The 22468-nt window shown below is 38.1% G+C and overlaps 1 protein-coding gene and 1 non-coding gene across 2 annotated transcripts in view; both read right to left on the reverse strand.

Annotated features, from left to right (window-relative positions):
• The window catches only part of SGCZ (sarcoglycan zeta), a 613518-nt gene that overhangs the window by 558425 nt on the left and 32625 nt on the right, over nucleotides 1-22468 (reverse strand). The window lies entirely within an intron of this gene.
• Nucleotides 17015-17071, reverse strand: MIR7316 (microRNA mir-7316). The gene has a single exon (NR_127529.1). It is a non-coding gene; the product is annotated as a microRNA mir-7316 (primary transcript).

Below are 22468 nucleotides of genomic sequence, written 5' to 3' on the forward strand. Positions count from 1 at the left end.
CACACCTAGCAGATTGGCTAACATAACAGTAAAGGAAAGTAATGAATGCTGGAGGGGATGTGGCAAAATAGGGACATTAATTCATTGCTGGTGGAGCTGTGAACTGATCCAACCATTCTGGAGGGCAATTTGGAACTATGCCCAAAGGGTGCTAAAAGAATATCTACCCTTTGACCCAGCCATAGCACTGCTGGGTCTGTACCCCAAAGAGATAATGGACACAAAGACTTGTACAAAAATATTCATAGCCGCGCTCTTTGTGGTGGCCCAAAACTGGAAAATGAGGGGATGCCCATCAATTGGGGAATGGCTGAACAAACTGTGGTATATGTTGGTGATGGAGTACTATTGTGCTAAAAGGAATAATAAAGTGGAGAAGTTCCATGGAGACTGGAACAACCTCCAGGAAGTGATGCAGAGCGAGAGGAGCAGAACCAGGAGAACATTGTACACAGAGACAAACACACTGTGGTATCATCGAACGTAATGGACTTCTCCATTGGTGGTGGTGTAATGTCCCTGAACAACTTGCAGGGACCCAGGAGAAAAAAACACCATTCATAAGCAAAGGATAAACTATGGGAGTGGAAACACCGAGAAAAAGCAACTGCCTGAATACAGAGGTTGAGGGGACATGACAGAGGATAGACTCTAAATGAACACTCTAATGCAAATACTATCAACAAAGCAATGGGTTCAAATCAAGAAAACATCTAATGCCCAGTGGACTTACGCGTCGGCTATGGGGGGTGGGGGGGGGAGGAAAAGAAAATGATCTATGTCTTTAACGAATAATGCTTGGAAATGATCAAATAAAATATATTTAAAAAAAAAACACTAGAAAGCATAGGAATAGAAGGGTCGTTCCTAAAAATAATAAACAGTATATATCTAAAACCATCAGCTAATATCATCTGCAATAGGGAAAAACTCGAAGCCTTCCCAATAAGATCAGGAGTGAAACAAGGATGCCCGTTATCACCTCTACTATTTGACATTGTACTAGAAACACTAGCAGTAGCAATTAGAGAAGAAAAAGAAATTGAAGGCATCAAAATAGGCAAGGAGGAGACCAAGTTATCGCTCTTTGCAGATGACATGATGGTCTACTTAAAGAATCCTAGAGATTCAGCCAAAATGCTAATTGAAATAATCAACAACTACAGCAAAGTTGCAGGATACAAAATAAACCCGCTTAAGTCATCAGCATTTCTATACATCTCCAACACAGCTCATCAGCAAAAACTAGAAAATCCCATTCAAAATCACCTTAGACAAAATAAAATACCTAGGAATCTATCTCCCGAGACAAACATAAGAACTATATGAACACAACTACAAAACACTCTTCACACAACTAAAACTAGATTTGAGCAATTGGAAAAACATTAACTGCTCGTGGGTAGGATGAGCCAATATAGTAAAAATGACCATCCTACTCAAACTTATCTATCTATTTAGTGCCATACCCATTGAACTTCCAAAAAAATTCTTTACTGATTTAGAAAAAACATAACAAAGTTCATTTGGAATAACAAAGCATCAAGGATATCCAGGGAAATAATGAAAAAAAAATACAAAGGAAGGGGACCTTGCAGTCCCAGATCTCAAACTATATTACAAGGCAGCAGTCATCAAAACAATTTGGTACTGGCTAAGAGACAGAAAGGAGGATCAGTGGAATAGACTTGGGGCAAGTGACCCCAGCAAGACGGTATATGATAAACCCAAAGATCCCAGCTTTTGGGTCAAAAATCCACTATTCGATAAAAACTGCTGGGAAAATTGGAAGACAGTGTGGGAGAGATTAGGTTTGGATCAACACCTCACACCCTACACCAAGATAAACTCAAAATGGGTGAATGACTTGAACATAAAGAAGGAAACTATAGGTAAGTTGGGCAAATACAGAATAGTATACATGTCAGACCTTTGGGAAGGGAAAGACTTTAAAACCAAGCAAGACATAGAAAGAGTCACAAAATGTAAAATAAATAATTTCGACTACATCAAATTAAAAAGCTTTTGTACAAACAAAACCAATATAACTAAAATCAGAAGGAAAGCAACAAATTGGGAAACAATCTTCATAAAAACCTCTAACAAGGGTTTAATTACTCAAATTTACAAAGAGCTGAATCAATTGTACAAAAAATCAAGCCATTCTCCAATTGATAAATGGGCAAGGGACATGAATAGGCAGTTTTCAGATAAAGAAATCAAAACTATTAATAAGCACATGAAAAAGTGTTCTAAATCTCTTATAATCAGAGAGATGCAAATCAAAACAACTCTGAGGTATCACCTCACACCTAGCAGATTGGTTAACATGACAGCAGAGGAAAGCAGTGAATGCTGGAGGGGATGTGGCAAAGTAGGGACATTAATTCATTGCTGGTGGAGTTGTGAATTGATTCAACCATTCTGGAGGACAATTTGGAACTATGCCCAAAGGGTGATAAAAGACTGTCTGCCCTTTGATCCTGCCATATTACTGCTGGGTATGTACCTCAAAGAGATAATAAGGAAAAAGACTTGTACAAGAATATTCATAGCTGCACTCTTTGTGGTGGCCAAAAATTGGAAAATGAGGGCATGCCCTTCAATTGGGGAATGGCTGAACAAATTGTGGTATATGTTGGTGATGGAATATTATTGTGCTAAAAGGAATAATAAGGTGGAGGAATTCCATGGAGACTGGAACGACCTCCAGAAAGTGATGCAGAGCGAGAGGAGCAGAACCAGGAGAACATTGTACACAGAGACTGATACACTGTGGTACAATCAAAGGTAATGGACTTCTCCATTAGGGTCAATGCAATGTCCCTGAACATTCTGCAGGGATCTAAAAAACACTATCCACAAGCAGAGGATAAACTGTGGGAGTAAAAACACCGATGAAAAGCAACTGCTTGACTACGGGGGCTGAGGGGAAATGTCTGAGGAGAGACTCTAAATAAACACTCTAATGCAAATACCAACAACATGGAAATGGGTTCGAATCAAGAACATATGTGATACCCAGTGGAATCGTACGTCGGCTATGGGAGAGGTGGTCGGAGGGGGCGGGATGAGGAAAAGAAAATGATCACTGTTTCCAATGAATAATGTTTGGAAATGACCAAATAAAATAATGTTTAAAAAAAAGAAGAAAAAATATGAATCAATTTAGTCCAGAAATAAGAACTTTTTACCTAGAAAGTAGAGCTCTGAAGGAAGATTTTTTAAAGTCAACTAGCAGTTTAGGGAAAAAAAATTGAATCCATACCAAAAGATTTGAAACACAAAATTCCTGATAAAAGAGGAAAATTTGGCAGATGAGAAATAAAAGTCAAAGTTAGAAGAATACATACATTTTATACAAACAGACCTTGAATCTGAAATACACAGATATAACTTAAGGATAAATCTCCCAGAGTGTGATAAATCAAAGAAATCTGAATTATATAATTCAAGAGCTAATGGAAGAAAACTATCTAAAACTTATGCATATAGACCAAGAAGCAGCAGTCAAGAATTTCTGCTGTGCCACAAGGAAAACCAACCAACCAACACTGTACTTCAAATACAAATGTAGATATTTTTTTAAATGTCAATGAGAAGGAACAGATTAGTCCAGAGCAAAATTTTCAAATATGAAGAAAAGTAAATTCCACAAACCCAGGATAATTCAACATCCATGAGAAAATCTCCCAAGTAAATCAAACCATATAGACCAAAAAGCAGAGACTCAAACTGAAGTCCCAAATATCACAATCTACAGATCTGAGTCTAATTGTCACTTTTAAAAAGCTGGACATTCCTGAAAACGAACCCTGAAGTGAACAGATAAGTCTGGAACCTCAGGGGAAGATCAAACAAAAACAAAGAAAACCAGTTTGAGAAATTACTACTCTACCTACCAGGATTACTGTGAAGCATGAATGAAATAATACACATTAAGCACTGTATGCCAGTGCTATATTGCATGTTGAATAACACACAAATAGTGTATCTTATATGTTTATTTTACAAGAGGAGTATGCATATTCACATACTTGTGTGTACATGCATACACACATATGAAAATAAGGAGATTTTTTATGCATTTACAGTTATCAAATCAAGTAAAACCTCACAGAATAGTGAAAAACTGGAAGATGCTCAGGGATTCTCACTATGTGGCTACATTCTTTTTTCTCACAAAGGGATTAGATTCCTACCACGTAATGCCTAGTGGTCACTAATCAGTCATGGTCAGTCATCAGTCAGTCAAATAACTAGTAAGTGTTATCCAATCACTGAACTGAGTGTAGAACTTTATTTTTTAAACCTATCCTCTAACTAGACTGCTTTCTCATTACTTTTCATGTTCCCCAGCACCAAGGACAGAGTTCAACAAGCATCTGCAAACATGAAGAGAGAAATAATACAGCTGCGTGGTATCTTGTCGTAGTCGTGGACTCTCAGAGTAGGAAGAATTTTAGGGGTCATCTAGTTCAACCTATGTCTTAACCACATCCTACATCCCTACATCCTTCCAAAAAGTGTATGCCAAGCCCCTGAATGACTGGTGAGCAAGGGTCTATGACTTTAGAGCATGTTTTTCTCTTCCAAGTCAACAAGTATCTCACGCCAAAAAGAATACTCCACCAGTTGCTCAAAATAGGTCACCTTCTCAGTTCCTCAAGTGAAGACCAGTCCCCCAACCTCATTTTCTTCCAGTCTACTTTCTTTTTTTGCTTGGCTGAAAGTTTACTGAATTTGCATTCCTTTGAAAGCCAGCCTCTGATTAAGAATAAAAAAATCAAACATTTTGAACCCCTTCAAACATGATAAGTGGCTACAATACCAGCATCTTTCTCTAATCCAGTCTGTTCCTTTGGATATGAAACTACTTGTTACATGGAAGGAGGGAGAAATTGGCAGAGACTGTAATATTATATGCTAAGATTTTAATGAGGGACTCCCCGGATAGGACAAAATGAATTTGGCCCATATTTACAAAGGGAAGGTACCATCTGTTGCTTTCAACTTTGTAGTCTCAGGCACTTGGAGTGAGCTTTAGCCTCAGATTTTACTCATTTATTTCAATGAGGGCACTTAAAAGAGCCAGACTGTGTTCCCTGGCCCAGATGTGCCTGGTTTCCCTAAGCACAATGTTTCCATCATCCACTGCATTTTCTTCCCGTAAAAGGGGATGTTCCAACTACATTTGAGATATGCCCAGCTTAACAATCAAAATCTGAACAAGAATCTTCATAGGATTCCTTTTCTCCCAACTTCCCATGAAATCTGAATGAAGTTATGGTTTTATTCTTTAAAAAAAAAAAAGGAAGCCACTACTATTATGGGTCCGGCTTTAGAAGGTACAGAGAAATCCAGTTATGGTTGGTTTAGAATCTGTCTTCCTGTGAAGCATCACAATAACTAAATCCCTTTATTTATTTATTATATTTTATATCAGATATAAAATATATATAATATTGTATACTATAAATGTTTATCTATCATATAAATAAAAATAGATGACTATTCATAAAAGGTCTAGAATTGTACTTTTAAAATAGTGTAAGCATTGTTTTGTCTTCAGTGGGAAAGTTATGGGCAGAAGAGAAATATCATTTTTTCCTATAACCACATGTATTAGTGTCCACTCTAAACTTGTACTTACTGAAGCATCATCTTGGGTGAGAAAGGTGAGGGGAGATGGGAAGAGCAGAAATTCTATTTCTTTTAATTAAAGGACAAATGCTCCAAAGGCAAGGAAAAATGCATAATTTAACATCACCTGGGTAATGGATAATAATCTGGATGATGTAATGCCCCAGAATTTAATCTCCTCATATTTTTTCATTGACAATGATGAGAAAATCTTCATCACAGAAGGGGGGTGAATAGGACAGATTATCTCCTTTGACCACCACTACATGAGACATGTTTTTCGGATGATTCAGTAATCTGTTGCCCAAGTTTCTTAGATCAAAATTCCCTGATCTAATTAGTTCTGAGAAATTAAGCTGATCAAATTAGTCTGTAACCAAGGCAGAAGCTTCTCTAATTAGAGTGAGATCACTCAATCAATCAATAAATGCATTTGTTAAGGACCAGGCAGTATGCTAGGTGCTAAGGATACACATGTAGAAAAGAAAGTTCCTGCCCTCAGAGAGCCTGAATTCTACTAAGAGAACATGCACATACATAAATATAGATAAACTATAAGCAAAATAAATACCAGGTAACTTTTCTGAGTGGTGACACTCTTATTAGCTGAGCATGGGAGTGGGAAAGGAAGTGGAAAAGTTTCCTATAGAAGGGTAGTATCTGAGCTGAGTCTTCAAGGAAAGTGGGAGTTCTAAACAATAGAATAAAGGAGGGAGGGTATTCCAGATACAGGGAACAGTCTATGCAAACGTAGAGAGGTGAGAGATTGAGATGAGAGATTGAATGCCAGTTTGGCCTGACCAAAGAGAGGATGAAATAGAATCAATGTAATAAATCTGGGTAGGTAAGAACAGGCCAAGTCATCTAGAACTTTAGGGGCCAAGATAAGAATCTGTATTTGACCATAAAGCTAATAGGAAGCCCAATATGTTTGAGATAAGGGAGGATGGGCCCAAAACAGAATTAATATTTTATAGGGTCCATTAATTTATTGAATACAGATTTATTAACTAGCTACGGAGTACTGAGGAAAGCTAAAATTTACAAAGGATGTGATCCTTCCCTTGTGAAACTCCCAAACTAATCAGGTCTAGTGCTTCTTATTTTCTCCCACTGAGCTTTGAAACTCTCTAAATTCTCCACCATCATGGATAGTGCTTGGGAAACAAATTATTTCTTCTCCTGAAAATGACCCTGTGCAGAATCACAAAATCTATAACTGTGCAAAGCTGCATAACTACTTCTTCTTTCTCCTAAGCTTTAGTCAATGGATCCCAGCATCATAGGTCTACATATAGATTAGATTGTAAACTCCTTGAAGGCAGGGACTGTCTTTCTTTTTATTAATTGCACCCCCAGTACTTAGCACAGGGCCTGGTTTATAGCTTGTGCTTATGAAATGTTTATTGGATTAGAAGACCCAGGTCAGAGCCCTGAAGGAAACCCACAGTTAAAGGGCATGACATGGGAAAAGCTCTAGTGAAGGAGAATGGGAAGAAATGATCAGATAGGTAGGAGGAGAAACAGGAGGTTTATCATCCCAAAAACCCAGAGAAAAGACTATCATGGAGGACAGAGTAATTGGCTGTTTCAAAGGAAAAAGAGAGGTCAAGAAGAACTTAGACTTGGCATAGTGGCAAATGGCAAATAATGAATGCTTGGGGTTTTTTTTTCATGTATTCCATTCATTATCAGAATAGTTTTTACTACATAAGTTACTTCCATTCATTCGTACCATGGTAAGCATCCTAATTCTGAGTATGAATGGATTTTTCCATAGAATAATCAATTTATGGACTACAGAGACATAATATACCAGAACTGGTTTGATTTCCTGTATTGATTACCAGCAGAGTACATCTAGTCAAGGTTGATTAAGCCAGTAAATGAGAGCCCTGGAGGATAGGCCAAATGTGGACCAGATGAAGAAGAGGAGCCATAAGGGGAACATGATGGCTGTCATCAAGTAATTAAAGGACTGTTAAGTGACCAAAAGTTGACTTAGCTGACAAAGACTTGCTCTACTGGGCTCTAGAAAAAAGAACTAATAGAGTACAAGGAAAAAATGATCTTAGAATTTCACTAAAGGAGAAGTGGCTATTTGATGACATAATGAATTCCCTAATCACTGTATGTCTTTTCAGAGATCAGCCTGTCAAAAAAACATGTAGGAAGAACATACTATGTGTCGGATACTTTGCTAAGTTCTAGGGACACAAAGATAGTCCAGGCTCTCAAAGAGTTTACAATCTAATGGGTGAACAGGTAAAAATTGTGCACAAATAAGTTGTACATATGATAAATAGGAAATAATTAACAGAGAGATGCTAGGATTAAGAGAACTAGAGAAAGGCTTCATGTAGAAAATGGGATTTTACTTGGGACTTAAAGGAAGTCATTCGGTAGGGATGAGAAAGGAGAGCATTTCAGGCATGGAGGATAGTCAGAGAAAATGCTCAGAACCAATAGATGGAGTATCTTGTTTGTAGAACAGCCATGGGGCTTGTGTTCCTGGATCAGAAGAGTACATGCTGGAAAGTAAGGAGTAAGAGGAATAGGGAGGATAGGTCATTACAAGTTTTGAACACAAAATAATTTTATATTTACTGGAGCCAATAGAGATCCACCAGAGTTTATGGTAGGGGGTGAGAGTGGCATGACATGGTTGGATCTGTGCTTTAGGAAAATCAATTTTATGTCTGAATAGAAGATGGACTGAATTAAAGAAAGACTTGAGGCAGGAAGACCCACCAGCAAGCTGTGGCAATAGTCCATGTATAAGGTAATGTGGATATATACTAGAGAAGTGGCAGTGTGAGGGAAGAGAATGGGCATATTCAAGAAATTTTGCAAAGATGAAATCAAAAGGCCTTGGCAACAGATTTGATATGGGTGGGGGAAGAGATAGTGAGTAATCCATGACTCCTCAATTTCAAGCCAAGGATACTGGTTGGATGATGTTGCCCTCTGCAGTAACATGAAAATCAGGGGTCAGGAGAATTTATGGGAAAAGATAATGAGTTCCATTTTGGACATGTAGAATTTAAGATGTTTACTGCACATCTGGTTCAAGATGTCAGAAAGGCAGTTAGAGATGTAAGACCAGAGATCAGCAGAAAGGTTGTAGAATATGTTCTTCAAATCTAGTTCGGTCTAGCCTTCTGAGATCCCCTTGGACTGAGATTCAGTCATCAGATTCTGAAGTTCCTTTCCTTTATCCAACATATCCAAAAGAGGGCAGTTAGGATGGGGAAAGGCTTGGTAACCATGGAAGGTGAGAATGCAATGAACAAAACCATCATTTTCCAAGCAATTTTCCTAGAGGCTTGCTGATTGCTTGCTTAGAGCCAAGGTTTTTCTTGATTAGAACCAACAGGACTCCAAAGGAAGCTGGGTTGTTTAATTTAGTCAAGGCCTGGGTCCATACGAACAATCAGAATGGCTTCTACTACAGGGCTCCCAAGAGCTTCTTAATACTAGCTGGGGTGTGTACCCAAGGCAGCTCTTCTTTCCTACATCAAAGTGGCAGAAAATATCCAACCTGCTTTTCTAATAGCATGCATAATATAGGCTAGCTTCTACAAGGCCATAGATTCCTACCCTTTGCCAGCTCTTCTCTTCTGAACATACAAAAGCAGGCAAGAAGGATGAATTAACAAACTGGAAAGATAACACAACAGGAATCCTAGAAAGTCATGAGATCCAGCCTATATCTGGAACAGAGTCCTTCTGCATGGAATCAGACCTCAGCCCAAGAGTTCTCTAACACAGATAAGTGATCCAAAGAAAAGCCAAGGGCCCCAAGGGGGCTCAAGATTCCATTCAGGACACATAGGAAGTTCAATTTGCGCACTTGTTTCCACCTGGAAAATTCCTAATTCCCCAAGGAGCTGGTTCATTTTCAAACTACTATTAAATTTTTTTAAATGCACACCAGCCTGAAAGGGAAATTAAGCATAACAAAGTATAGGGACAAGATGGTTGTCCACAGATTTGAGGGTCTTTTCTGACTTCTTCACCTCCTCTGGGAAAATGCTTTTTTTCTACTTTGCATGTATTTTGTGTCTAATTATATAGACATATTGACCCAAGAATTTCCAATATGGGTTTAAATATTGCCTTAAAAGGTGAAGATGAAGCTCAGGCAGCTAAGCAAAGGTCTTCAGATAGCAAGGAGATCCTTACAATCAGTTTTGATGAGACATGACTGAAGTTGGGAAAACACGAAAATTAATTTCTACTTCGGTTATGTGGGGATTTACAAAGCAATCATAGGACTGCTTGACAAGCAATGCTCTATTTATTTTGTAGTGCATCAGGTTTAGAAGATATTTTGGAATAAGAACCCTATCATTTGGTTGGCATTTGTTCCTGAAGACTTTGATTGTCCCCTAGGCCTGGCTCAGGTTTCCTTCATCCCTTCATTGTTTTCCCTGGTCTTGGGTTATTGATTCTTCAAATTCCTCTGGACAGTTCAATAAAAAAGGGATTGGCTCGTGACTGCTGGCAGCAATCCGACAAATGAGGCTTACCAACCACCAGGGCTGACTGCTCAGCAGCACTCGCACTGCCTAGCTCTCTGGGCTTCTGGCACAGAAGATATTGTAGTTTCTGGTCTGCCTACTGGAATCCTGAACACTTACATCAGAGAGGCTCATGAGGAGCTTTCAGGGAAGGCCATAGAGGGAAAGGAACTAGAGACCAAAATTCATTCTCCAACGTGCAAACTGAAATCCAGTGACATTAGATGACCATGTGGGAATCTGAAGTTGGAGCAAAAGTTGCCTGACTCCTGGATTGATGTTCTTTTGATCACACCTCAGTGGGCTCACTGACTTCAATGAGGTCAAATAAGGAAAACACATTCTATGTCCTGAAAAATAAGAGAAATTGCCAGCTCAGGTCCAAACAGCATCTTGTGCTCAAAAAGACCAGGATCACTTTTTTCTGATATTGATATCAAAGGAGTCCCACTAGAGATGATGCCTTAGAAGGTTCAAGCCAAAGGAAGTGACAACCTCACTGTACTTGGTTCTGGTTGGGCAACACCTAGAACAATGCATCCAATTCTGGGCACCACCTATATCTATTCAGCAGAAATGCAATGTAATCCTTTTTGGGGGAGAGCATGGGAATGGGAAGCACCAGTCATATATCTTTCCAATCCACCCTATTTATTCTCCTTATCTTTATTCTCTCTACTTATATATGCATTTGTTGGATATCGTTTCCTTGATAGGAGATACTATTTTGTTCTTTGTACTTGTAGCTGAAGAATCTGCCTGACACATAGTAGGGGGCTTAAAATAGATGCTTGCTAATTGATTGGCAAATATAAACTGATTTATTTGTCATTTATGACCCTCCACAAAGAGACACAAAATGGATGTTAAACTATGTCACTAGATCAATTGATTATGATGTGAGCTGACAGTGGGCAGTGAGGGGAAATAGGAACAGGACCTGCATTCTCTAAAATCTTGCATTTCTCACTAGTTAGCATTGGCTAAACATCAATTACAAAACCTGTAGTTTCAGCATTAGACAAGTATGAATTGTAGATTGTTCAATTATTCACTTTGTGTATTTTATCTGTAATATTCTATACTAGGCATCAACTTTGTATTCTTAGAAATAACTCCCTATAGTGGTCCTCCAATGTTCTGCATCCCCATCCTTCCATGTTTCCACTTTAGAAGAGCAGCAAGACCACTCCCACACTGACAAGTGATGACAAGGTGGACAATGCAGGAATATGGAACCTGCATACTGAGGACTCTGGCATTCCAGAAGAATCTCCCAGTCTTGCACATGTTCCTTATTCTCTATGACACCAAACATACCCAAAAAATACCTCCACCTAAATTTAGAAAGGGAGATGCTAAGCTACCAGACTCCAATAAATATGCCAACCCTGATCCACAAGGTAGGGATGCTACCACTCCTCAGTGGAAGCTGCCATTCCACAGTGGAAATTGCCACTCTACAGCAGAGCTGCTACTCCATACTATCAGCTCCAAAGAGGCTATTCTACTAGCTCCTGGACTTGTCCACCAGCTCTAAGGCTACCTGATTAGCCCCCAGTCTATTCCATCAGCTATTAGGCTATTACATCACCAAAACCCACATCTACTTCAAATAAAATCTTTTTCTTACTTCTGGATTGAACGGAGCCTTCCATTCTTGGAACTAGACCCTGCTATGAACTTGGGTGTATTTCTCCTTCATCAATTGCTAGATGGATTAGACGGTAGAGAGAGGAATGTATTGCTGGATAGATGAATGGATGATAGGTAGAGAGATAATTTTTTGAGTGCTTATTATATGCTAAGGCACCATCATCGATAATTTTCTCATACATAGCATTCTCTGATAGATATATCAGAGAAGTACAGCTATGGTGTTCAGGGTGACTCAAGAAGGAAAGCAGATAACAGGAATAATTCTACCAATGCTATTTGGGTTTTCTCCCCTTTGCTCAGTTTATACCTTCAGATAATAGATTTGGCAAACCCTGTCCCAAATAATACCTTGTTCAGAAAAAGGTATTGTTGTGACTTGTAGGATCATTTTAGTGGGGAACCTTTGCTAATTCTCAAAGATTCGAATACCCTGGATGCCTGCATTTAACTTATGGGAGATGATAGATGGCTTTGAATTTTAGGGGGGGAAATGACAATGGGGGGGGGGAGAAAAGAAAGACAAGTTTCAAGTAGATTTCAGTAGATTTGCCATGTTATAGATTTAAATGTCAGTTCCATAAAACCCTTTTGCCATATATACCTCTTATAGCTGTTTTCCAAACAAGCCTCACACAAGATCCACCTAATGTGCTATATTTTTTTCTTTAGTTCAGGAATTCTTTACCTTGTTTATGTACTAGATCCCTTGGACAGCAATCTGATTATAGACCCTTTCTTGGAGAAATGTATTTAAATACATAAAATATATAATACATGAGATTACAAAGGAAACTAATCACATTAAAATACAGTTGTAAAATATATTTTTAGCATCTTTTGTCTTGTCCTGGTTACCTCACCTCCCATTTCAGGATACCTATGCTGTATTTTTTTACTCTTCTTCAGTGGCCAGTCTGCCCCCTTTTCCAGTGGTACACATCTTTGCGGACATTTTCTACATTTCTTGCCTACAAGTTGTCTTGCTAGAAGATACAGACTATTTATATCCACTGCAATTTCTCCATTGCTCTTTGGATGGCCTGAAATTTTGATTCTTTAGGGATTATGGAATTTCGTGACTCACAGGCAGACTATATCACTAGGAGAATATTGGTGTTAAAAAGGATTCTCCCTTTTACTTTAAGAGAAGTTTGGGATTGTTAAAAGAGTTATACTATATCTTAAATAGAATAAAGTAATTTCTACTAGATTTTTTCAGGACCTACTGGCATTGTCTCTGGAAGATGTATATTAGTGGGTAAATTCCATGAATTATCTGTGTAATTGCAGGTTATCCCATGCTTAATACACTTGATTTCCACCACTCCCCAGCTGTTTGAACTGATCTCTTCTGAGGAATAATGAATACCAGTTACAAGGCTCTGGAATGTTCCTAGGACTTTTTGCAAGAATATCATGTGGAAAAAAAAACAGCATCAGAAGAACCACTCCATTCATAAGGGGATTTTTCTTCCACTTGGTCTTTGTGCTGGCTGTAGCAAACCATGCTTATAAGGAGGACACATCTCTCAGCTTTCAGACATGCTTGATATCAAAGGAGAGTTGAGCAAAGTTGTTTCTGTTGTTACACTTGTCACAGAATCTTATTATAACTGATTGAAACAAAAATCAAATATGCACAGGAGACACTTGAAGGAGTATAGGAGTATCTTTCAGGTGATATCTTGCTCTAACAAATCAAATTTGTTTATGTTGTCAATAAAAAACAAACACAGTGAGATCTTGTACACTCTGTATTTTTTTAGTTAATTGTATACAGAAATAAGATTTCCCATAGGATATTATTGACTAAAGGTTCTTTGTTTCTTTCTCATAGTTTCACCAAAGGCATTTTTACTCTATATATGCATAGTTAGTAGATGTGAGCGAGATGTCTTATCACCTTGTGGTCAATGATCTCTAAAACTTGTTTTCAGTGATCTTTGATTCCCCACCCTCAATCACTTGCTTGCCTAGTTTCTTTCAGCTGTCATGAGAATTGATACCTCAAGTCAACAAGTCAACAAGCATTTTTAAGTGTTTCTTATATATCAGGCAATGAGCAAAGTGCCAGGGATACAAAAAAAGTAAAAGATAATCCCTTCTCTCAAGGAGCTCCCATCCTAATGGGAGAACTAACAACTATGTACACACAAAAACTATGTAGGATAAATGGAAGGTAATCTCAGAGGGAAGGCAGCAAACTGGATAGTGAACAGAGAGGCTTCTTTCAAAAAGTGAAACGAGTTGAAACTGGAAAGAAGCCAGAAAAAAGAGATGAGGAAAGGGAACATTCCAGAAATGAGACAGTTAGAGAAAAGGTATGTTTGGGGTTTTTTATCCTTTATTTTTGTATCCATAACACTTAGCTCAGGGCCTGGCACATAGTAAATGCTCAGAAAGTGCTTGTTGGCTGACTCATGGAGTTAGGAGATAGAGTATCTTATTCAAGGAACAACCACAGGGCCAGAGTCACTGGATTGTAGAGTACATGGAGGGGAGTAAAATGTAAGAAAATTAAAGTCCAATTTATAAAGAGAGAGAGAGGGAGAAGGAGAGAGAAGAGAGAAGGCTGGGTTCACCCACAGTTGGTGGGTGTTACATAAATGATGTTTAGGGAAATTTAGAGGGATTGGGGTGCCTAAAACAACTGGCTGATTCAATTTGTTCTCTGAAATGGCGGGGAACTATGGCAATTATAGTTGTTTAGCTAAATTGATGAGTTGAGTCATCGAAAGCAGTGAAGCTATGAGGTACATGTTGGGAATATTAGGAATATTACGGAATATTAGGAATTGTATATATGTATGAAATATCTCAGAATTGGGAGTAATAGTGTCTAGAAGCCAGGTTACTTTATTTAGGAGTTAATGTAGCTTCCATATTTGTCTCCAAGTATGTTCAGAACCACAGAACTCATGAAATCACTGCTATTGGTATAATGGAAGTGGTATTGTAAGGCAGGTGAGGCAACACAATCGCGCATAGAATGACAGATTTGCAAAAGAATTGAGATTTTAAAAGGGAAGGCATTTAATGATGTTATTTTAGAGTAGTTTCTACCTATCAGTATATATTTTTTATGTTTTTTTAAAGCTATGTTCTTTGGGTCTGGACTTGAGTTGTAGAAATTTAACATTGGATGTAGAAGAAACTTATAAATAAATGATAGGAATTCATAAGGTAGGATATCACTACAGGTACAAAGCCCCATGAGCTCTGCCATCAGAAGCCAAAAGGATTCATTGTGACAAAAACAAACAAACAAACAAACAAAAAACATTGGTCTTCTAGGTCCTTTCTCTCTCCCTTTTCCATCCCTATCCACTGTGGAAGAGCAATAACAATGGAAATCAGCATTGTTTTACCATCCCATCTAGTTATGTCTGAAGGTCGAGTTCTGCACACATTGGGTGTTTGGAAACATCTGTAAATAAATGAATGGTTCAAAACATTATTGGAGAGACAATGAGGGAACCTATGTCAAAGACAATGAAAATGATGATGTATATTCAGTCATCCACTTAAGGACAAATTCAATTTGCTTAAGAGCAGAGCCTACAAAGAATGATAAAGATGCTGCTACCCTGGATGCTGATGCTAAATCGAGCACTGCACTTGGAACTAGGAATCTCTGGATTCTAGTCCTGCCTCAAACACTTTACTAGCTGTGTTGTCACTTGATCTCTCTTTGCTTCCATTTCCTCATCTATAGAAGGAAGATGGTAAAAACACCTACTTTACTGTGTTTGTTGTAAGGATCAAAGAAGATCACACAAGACTTATGCCTCTGCATTAATGTCTACTATTCTACTTATGCTATGTGGGGGATGGCCCCCCAGGTTTACTATAGTTTTGGTTATCACTGTCCACAGACAAAATACCATTTCAGCAAATGCCTTTTCCTTAAGTTAACTAGAGTAGAGGTAAATGCACCAATGGGGACTCATGAGTTTATCTGAGGCCGTAAAGAATTCTGTGAAACTGATGTAGACATCTCCCAGAAGACTTACCCTGCAAGTACAAGGGGTCTAACCCCAGAGGTGATACCACAATTAAAAGGCCTTACCTCACCTTCCCCACCTGCCAAATATTGGTACCAATCTGAAATTTCTGAAATATACAGAAGTTCATCTTAGGAATTAATCTGATTTCTATGCCCAAAGAGTTATTGCACAGTACATACCCTTTGATCCAAATATACCAATACTACTTTTATACTCCCAAATTTTTTAAAAAGGAAAGGGACTTATATGTACAAAAATATTTATAGCAGCCCTTTTTGTGGTGACAAAAAATCAGAAATAGAGAAGATATCCATCAACTGGGAATGACTGAACCAATTATGGTTTATGATTATGATAGAATATTATGGTGCTAAAAGGAATGATGAAGGGGATAGCTAATGTCAAAATGTGGTTTGTATGACCTTATATGTATAATGAGTATCGAATTTCTTGTCTCCTCAATGGATAGGCATGGGGTGGCAGGAAGGAGGGAGGAAATATGGAATTGAAAAATAAAAATTTAATTTTTAAATAAAAAAATAAATTACCCTGGTTTCCATACAGGAACAGTACCTGAAATTCTGAGACATTCCATAGTCTTCTGCAAGAGTATGAGATTGAGTAATAGTTAAAATTTATATAGCATTTTAAGGTTTCCAGTGCACTTTATGTATTATTAGTTTAGGTGAACATTCAAATGGGGGCTTAATTAAGCCATCAAGAACCAAATACAGTATGATTCTTCTGCCCAAATGATCAAGAAAACATTGTCTTGTTTGTTTGGCTGTTTGGCTGTTTTTTTTTTTTGTATAATCTATCTAATTGATCTGGAAATATTCATAGCAGCTTACTTTCTGTAAGAACAATCCATGCAAACCTATCAGGCAATGAAGTAATTTAAACCTCATTAGATAGGATTTATTTCTCTGTCTGATGTTTTAAATTTTAATCTTTTAAAATAGTGTTACAAAGCAGGGCAGTGTCATTGCTTACGAGATTGGAACAATTCATGTGTTCCAGGATCCGTGATGCTCAACATTTCTCTAGGCTCACAAGTAGTTATGATTCTTGTCCAGCAGTGGGGAGATGTTGGAAACCAATCTTTCCACATGGGTTAGAAAAGAAATTTGCAGATCAACTTTAGAAGCAGGAAAGGGGAGCAGGTGATATGAATATCCGGTCAAGAGGACGCCAGGTCATGCCCAGTTTGTAAATACCTGGGCATGGGCTGGCATCTTTTTGACTGGACATTAACATTATGGGTTAATTGAAAAATTAGCATGGAGGTAATTGTAAATGACGTACATTGCAGGATGAATAGTTCTTATTTCTTAAAAAGAAAAAAATAATGTACGAAGGACTTTCTTCAGAATTCATGAAAGCTGTGGTTTCTTCCTCTTAGTTCAAGGATCCTGGACCTTTATTGTATTTGTTTTTCCTTGGTCTGTCAATTGAAAAATCTGAGAATCCCCAACAAGGGGAAAGTATATCAATGAAGCATGTTGGAGTAGAGAGTCAATCTTATTATATGATGGGGAGGAAGTATAGATTTGGAAAAGGGATCCAAGGCTTAGAAGATATATTTTCTAATGATCACCAGCACTGTTGAGTTTTTGAGGGACACAAATATGATCTGACAACTCCCATAGGAGTTGAAACATTCTTCGGCAGCAATAGCAAAGTTGGGGAGTCTTCCTATACATAGGACAGAGAATAAAGCATCCTGGGATTTTCCAAAGGGCCCTTTTCAGCCTCAAAACTCATGTCACTGAGGGATTTACAAGCATATCACCATTGTCCATAAAACCAATCAGGGATCCTTCTGTGTACTGAATCCAAATGCCTGAACTCCTGAGTATGCGGATATTCCTCATGGCTCGATGCAGTGCTTCCACACATCTTTATTTGTGTCTGTGTTCTTTAGAGGCCCTCTCAGTTGTCACCAGCCATGGCTCTTCAATCATCTGTCCCAAGCATATGGAAGGTTAAGTGAACTCAAATCCTAGGCTGGGAATTCAGAGAAAGGAAGCATATCGGAGAAGAGTGGGATTGAACATGTCATAAATGGAAGCTGTGGCATCATGATATCAAGGGGGAAGTTTTATCTTCTTAGATGATGACGAAAACTTGTACTCTACCACCACCTCCCAAGTACACAGAGTGCCCAACATGTAGGCAATACTTGAGAGGCAAAGTGGTATAGTGAATAGTTGGCAAAAACTGGGTTCAAATACAGTCTCAAACCCTTATTAACTGTGTGACCTGGGCAAGTCATTAACTTTCTAGACTTCAGTTTCCTCAACTACAAAACAAGGAAGTTCAATTGGATGGCACCTGAGGTTCCTTCCAGATTTAAAAATCTATAAATCCTATGAACTTGTAAGCTATAGTAAAACCCTTACTGACTGGCTGAAGAAAGCTTCCCACAGGGGAACAGGTTCTCTAAGGGAAGAAGTATGTCTTGGGGGATGGTTTTCCAGGACAAGATTTAATAAAAAGATCAAGTTTGGAAACAAATATTTCAAAACATCCAGTGACAGTTTTCTTTTGGATGTATCCATCCCTAAAACCTCTCAAAATCATTCAACTTTGAGTTCCCCTAGTGAAGGCAAGGACCTTGTCTTATGGAAAATGAGTATCTCCTTGAGCACTCCACTCAGGGCTCTGCACACAAGGAGTGGGGGGCTGAAAGCTAAATGAAAGAATGGATGGATAAATGGTTAAAGGGAAGGAAAGATGAATTAACTATGCTTGGCAAATACTAAATGTTGAATCAATGTTTCTTGATTGATTGGTTGATTCATTAACTGTTGATGAGAAGAGAGGCTTAGAGCTGAGAACATTCCATCCTGTAAGGCTAAATCAGTAGAGTCCAGGATAGCCATTCAGTCTGTGATCCCTGGATAAAACCACAGTGCCAACAAGATTGCTTAATTTTGTGCCCGAGATACTGCTCTGGTTGATGCTCTGTTCACAAGTCTGTGTCCAACTTTAAAGGAAAATTTCTATGGAGATATTGTTCCCTTTGGATTACTTTAAGTCCCCTCTTAGGTTTATAAGTATGTCCTAAAATGCCCTGTGCAACCACCCCTTGTGTAAGCTCACCAGTGCAGCATGAGTTTCGGTGACAGCTTTCTTAGACTTCTCCATTAGACTAACATGAAGCTTAAATGTGACATTTAGGGTCCAGTTTCAACTTTATGTTCATCCTTATCACTTCAGGCTCCGGCATTCAAGGCAGTTGTCTACTGGAACCTAGACTTTGTAGAGCATTCAGAGCTGGGAGACCAGGCCAAAGTGGAGACTTGCAAATGCCTGCTATCCAAACATCTGCTGAAGTAGAAGATGATGATGTCCAGCCTAGATAACAAAAGACTCAGGGCTATATGATAGTAGTCTGAAATTTCTTGAAAAATGTGAGATTAGATTTGGTCTGCTACAGTCCCACAACATGGGGTCAGTTTAACCTCTCCTCTGCTGCTATCTACCTGAGTGGTCTTGGGTAAGTCTCTTACTCTCTTTAGGTCTCATTTTATTTATGAAGTTTGTATTTTCTCCTAAAACAAAACACACAACTAACACATGGGGTGAGTAACTGATCCATGTGTGGCGCTTGGCTGATGTCTTTGGGTGGTATGTTACAAAAATCACCTGATAAGGGGCACTATGTACTGATATTTCTTAATTGCCAACTTCCCACTTTAGTAGGCAGTGGTAAGTACAGGGCCTGTTTATCTTAAAGACTATTTTGCTGCAAGGCAATTTGACTGGTGAGCACCATTGGTGAGTCTAGGGAACTCTTGAAGGTTTTTTTATTTTTTCTACTCCTGTTCCCTCAATATAGGGCCTAGGGTAAATAAGATCACCAAACTTGAAATTACCAGATTTAGTTTGAATTCTACAGGCTGTTTGACTCTGGGGCTATCACTTGCTACTCTTAAAGCTTCTGTTCTCCCCTCTGTAAAATGGGACTTATAATCCTTGGATTAATTACTTGTAAATAAAACACTATATGAGTGATTGTTTTCTCTTTATTTCTATCACTTATTACATTCACAGAAAGAGTGTGGTAGACAAGGAGTTTCCTTAATTTATCAATTCAGAGTTCATCTACTGAGGTGAGGGATGGAGGTCCTATGAATTGGATCAGAAGTGAGATACACAATTGGAAAGTTATATCTAAATAAAATAAGGATATAGTAAGAGAATAAAACACTTGGCTGTGCGAGCAAGTAACCTGTTCCAGGTGAATTACACCTGAAATACTTTAGGAATTTGAAGCTGTGACTACTTAGCTCCCATCAGTGGAAAGACTAAGCAAGAGGGACCACAGAACCAGAGAAGGGCAAATAGAGTTCCAATTGTCAATAAAAGAAGAGAATCATAGGCCAATTGACTTGAGTTCACTAATTCCTAGAATGGATCATTAAAGAAATGATGAATGAACATCAAAAAAGGGAAGAAGGGAGAAAAAGACAAGTCACTAAACTGCTCAACCAGGAAAAAGGAGGGAGAAAGGGAGGGGAGGGGAGAAGGGGAGAGAGAAAAAAAGAGGGAGGGAGAAAGGAAGAGAGAAAGAAGGAAAGAATAAATGGATAGACAGATGATGATAGGGATGTTGATATTGATTCATAGATACATAGTCATAGATAAAATAGATTGTAGATTCATAGATATATAGATATATAAATAAAAAGATATTTAGATGGATACATAGATAATAGCATTCAATAGATAGATAGATAGATAGATAGATAGATAGATAGATAGATAGATAGATAGATAGATAGATAGAAATGAACTAGATTTGACAACAGGTAAATTGAATCAGACCTGATTGAATGGCCAAATTCAAAGAGTAGGAAGAAGTCTTCAACAGAATGCCCCGAAGATCTATGTTTTTGCCTTGTGCTGTTTAACATTTTTTATCAATGACTTGAATAGTGGCATAGATGGCATGGTAAAAAATTTGCCAATGGTAGCCAACTGGGACAGAAAGCTCACATTAGATTACATTAGAGAGGAAGGTTCCATAATGATTGGGACAAGTCAGATTCCAATGAGATGATATTTAATAGACATAAATGTAAAGTCTTACACTTGGGCTCAAAAAATTAATATAGAAGTAAAGGAAAGCAGGCACACTAATACTCTGTTGGTGGAACTATGAATTGATCTAATCATTTTGAATATCAATGTGGAATTATGCAAGAAAAGAAATTAAACCAGTAATGCCCTTCCCCTTGTTGGGCATCTATACCCTTAGAGAGACAAAGAGAAGTGGGAAGTCCAATCAGTAATAAAATGTCTATTGCAGCATTCTTAAAGAACCAGAAACAAAGAAGGTGACCACCAATTAGGAAATTAATGAGAAAAGTGTGGTAAATAAAGCTAATGGAATATTATTGCATAACAAAAGACAACAAAGATGAGAAATTTATTAAAACCTGAAAAAATCTGCAACAGTAGAGGCCAAGATGTGAAACCAAAAGGCCATTCTAGATAGAGTCTCTAACAATGTAAATGAAAGAATCACTAAATGAAAGCTGACTTTGGGTTAGAGTCCTAGATACTAGATCGTGAAATATTCCTTCTTCCTCAAGGCAGAGAGGTGAGGGAACTAATTGGGTAGAATTTTGAGTACCTTGTAAATATGGTCACCAAACTGAGAGTTTGTTTGTCTTAAAGCTTAAGTGCTTTTTATTACCAGGAAAAGTCCAATATGGAAAGAGAATCAAGGATTTTTTTTTTCAGAATTCCTTCCCCAAAGGAAAAAAGCTGATATAAAAAGAAAAGGCATATATGAAGCATTTTTTTTTAATGAGGGAGATCCAGGAGGGTTTACAAACTAAACTGAAAAGTAAAAGAACTATTTGAGGGGAAGATATAGATTCTGAAGAATTCCTAAAATTGGATAATTTACAACATATTCCATCTAAGAGAAAATTGAGATTTAGTATGGTGATAGTTTTTGGTAGATTTTACCAAAAAATAAATTATGATGCTATAAGAATGAAATGGGAAGTCAGCATCCTATTTTGCTGATGAGTGGGCTTTAAGATTTCTCTTCTATTTTGAGGTATTTTTGCAAAGAAGACTTAATCTCCTCTAAATCTCTTCCAATAAAAATGAGGGGATGCCCTTCAATTGGGGAATGGCTGAACAAATTGTGGTATATGTTGGTGATGGAATACTATTGTGCTCAAAGGAATAGTAAAGTGGAGGAATTCCATGGGAACTGGAACAACCTCCAGGAAGTGAGGCAGAGTGAGAGGAGCAGAACCAGGAAAACTCTGTACACAGAGATTGATACACTGTGGTACAATTGAATTAAATGGACTTCTCCATTAGTGGCAATGCAGTGATCCTGAACAACCCAGAGAGATCTATGAGAAAGAACACTATCCACATTCAGAGGAAAAACTGTGGGAGTAGAAACACAGAAGAAAAACAATTGCTTGAATACATGGGTCAAGGGGAAATGGCTGGGGATGTAGACTCTAAATGAACATCATAATGCAAACACCAACAACATGGAAATAGGTTCTGATCAAGGACACAAGTAATATACAATGAAATTGTGCATTGGCTGTGGGAAGGATAGGTGGAGGGGAGGGAGGGCAATAATGTGATTAT

The sequence above is a fragment of the Monodelphis domestica genome, chromosome 6, assembly GCF_027887165.1.
Source record: "Monodelphis domestica isolate mMonDom1 chromosome 6, mMonDom1.pri, whole genome shotgun sequence".
NCBI classification, from domain to species: Eukaryota; Metazoa; Chordata; class Mammalia; order Didelphimorphia; family Didelphidae; genus Monodelphis; species Monodelphis domestica.